Below are 3201 nucleotides of genomic sequence, written 5' to 3'. Positions count from 1 at the left end.
TTTTAAGGTAGTCGGATACCTTAATATTTACAACAGTTTGACCACTTGAAAGTTGACAAACTGAAAAAATGGGTAGACTCGCCCCGGTTTACGGTACTTCATTTAAAAGTGAAATTATAGGAAAAAATATATCTCTAATAAAAAAAAAACTCAGTTTCAATTTATGTGGAAATTTTTTGGTAATTTCGCTACAAAGAATACACTGTGTTCTGTTCACTCTATTACTGTTCAGAAATTCTGTGTTTTCGGTATATATTTGTTAAGGTATAACAAACAAAATATATTGCATGGAACGATAATCAAATAATTAAATTTAAATTTGTGTTGAGAAATAATATGAAGTTTGAATTTATTTTTTACAAAAGGGTAAGAGTTCTGACCAATAAGAATGTACAATCAAAACGCACCCAAATCCTATCACTAAATCATTTGATATGGAAAAAAAACATAATTTATTGCACAATGCAAAGTTCGATATTCAGATAATTACAGGGGTTGGACAAAATAATGGAAACTTGTCTATATTTTTTTCAATGCCCACCCGGATAATGACCTAGGTCATACAGGCACCTGAAGGGCAGATTTGTTGGCCACTCCTTCAGGGGCACCATATTAGGTGGGCCAACGTTGATCCCACATTAAGGACAGATAGTGCAGAGAAGGAAAGAGCATTCATGCCTTACCCGGGATTCGAACTCATAACCTTTCTGGTGCAAGGCAGTTCCCTAATCCCCACACAGGCCGGTCGCCAACTTGTCTACACTAATTATTTTTATACTTTTCAAGAAATACTTTGAGAATTATTTTAAAACTTTAGAAGTAATTAAGTCTGCAATTTCTCCTACGTAACAAAGAAGTTTAAATCTTTAAGACACCAGTAATAAATTACGAACAAAGTATTTTGTTGAACACCCTATGCCAGAAGACACAGCGATAAGTTTGTGACTCATGTTAATTTCGTTGATTATCTTAAGGAATAACTGCAGAAAATATCTCAAGTTTACCTTAAATATTCGTGGAAAAGAGGAAAATTTTATAAAAACTAATTTTTTGACTAACGCTCTCTTACAATAACTTCAGAAATACTTACTGAAATTATTCAAAATTTTTATTGTAATTTAAAATATATAATAAAAATATCATTTTAGAAATTGAAAAAATTCGTTGAATTTGAAAATTAATAAGAAGATAGACTTTATCTTAAATAAAAAAATTTAAGAATTCCGCTCAATAAAAATTCCTCTCAAAACATAATCAAAGATTATCTCTAAGTCAATTAATATTGCATCTACCAATGAAAAGAAAGTTCCAAAATTTGACGGACAAGCTTTAGGAGTGATGAAAAACAACGAATGATATAAAAAATTAGCAAACCTTAAAATATTTATTTTATATATTATTACAAGATTTGTTCATCGCGGCATCATTCCATAGACTACAATGACGTAAAAAGGAATCCTGGACGAGATATTTTTATTTCTCCAAGGGCGTATATGAGTGCTTATTTTTATATCTTCGTATATGTCGGAACGATTCCCTCTCAATATATCCTCTAGTTTCAGATCGAGCTTGCATGCATGCTTTGAGATAATGCTTTATGACAATTTTTCATCCTCTTGATGCCTTTTATCACTCTCTGAATTTATTAGTTATTTGGACCCCATGTGTTGTACAGTTGAGTTAAATTTAAGCGAATTTTATTGAAAACCTTTCCCTGAAACATTTTTCTACTACGCTCATCAGTTACATTGAAAATTATAGGATAAACAAGAATGATTTGGCAAAGAAAGATATATAGTTTTAAAATATTTACCCATCATAATTACAAATGGTGATTGAAGGTAATTGCGTCACTTTACTGTTAGTTAATTGTATATCAATAACAGTTTCATACTTCCAAAACAGTTTCAGAAATTCAGAAGATTGATAAGTATATCCCGCTAAACAAGACAGAAAGACCAATGAAAGAGTGTATTTCTTGATTTTACTCTCAGCCATAAGAATCTGTGGAACGCCACTCAGCATCGAGTCCCTAAAGGCATTCGTCAAATAATTGGACCATAATTTGCTTTCTCCTTTTTCAATATTCCTGAAAGGAAATGGCGAAAAAAAGATATGACTGTCAGAGAGAGAGAGAGACGATTGCTGGTCGAAAAATGTAAAGCAAATATTAAAAACATCAAAAAACACCATATTAGTTTCATAGCTAGTTACCGTTCTTCAGTTTAATAAACTGGTTCAGAAATAAATTGGTCAAATAAACTGGTTTTAGATTATTGAAAACTTTGATTTGCTTTCAATGGTCTCATCAGTGGCAAACTGCAAATATGAAACGATTTTGTTTTATTTCTTAAAAAATACCTTCTGAACATAGGACTCATTATGTGCATAATTTAGCTGATTTCGTGCTTGCTAGAATGTTCGGAAAGATATGTTAAGGTTTCCATTGCGGAATATCTGATAGTGCAGCTGACAGCATGGACTTTTAGCACTGTGCTTTGCATATTAGTAGATAGTAGGAATAATCATGAGCATAAGTCTTAACAGGGATTATTTTGATAGACTGCCTGCCAATATAAAAACTTTTTAAGAAGTTTCACGCTTAGAGTTTCAAATTAAGGAGATTTTCTTCGATGTTAATTTTTAAAAAAAAATTTCCAGTTGAGGCAAGTAAAACTAAATTTTATCATTTGCGAAAACAATGTCTTTTTTATAATTGTTAATTTTTTAATTTTCTCATGTCTTAGAAAAGAGGATTAATGATGATTTTCTCTTTCTTTCACTTAATACTGAATTCAAAAAATACTATTTAAAAGAAATAGAGCATAAAAGCGTTTGAACATGTTGATCCATACCTTTTGGTGGTATAAGATGACGATGCTTAAAGGAGATTCTTACTTTTTTACATTACATAACGCATGCTTTCAAGTTAAAACTAACCAATTACTTTCTGTTCTTTTTTATTTAATGAATTCTTGTAATAATGCAAAGCTTTATAAAGTTGAGTGATCCTTTTTGGTGTAGTACAGGATACTGCTTAAAATATTTAACTAACATGATAATCGATCAGAGTTTTATGAAAATGTTCACCGTAAGTCTTCTTTTTCCCCATTGTACACCAAAATTCTAACATTTTGAGTTCTCTAGCTCGAATCCGTGTCTTACATGTTTAAACTCTAAGATTTTGTTTCTTGTTTTGTT

The sequence above is a fragment of the Parasteatoda tepidariorum genome, chromosome 5 (assembly GCF_043381705.1).
Source record: "Parasteatoda tepidariorum isolate YZ-2023 chromosome 5, CAS_Ptep_4.0, whole genome shotgun sequence".
Lineage (NCBI taxonomy): Eukaryota > Metazoa > Arthropoda > Arachnida > Araneae > Theridiidae > Parasteatoda > Parasteatoda tepidariorum.
This window is presented reverse-complemented; position numbering follows the sequence as displayed.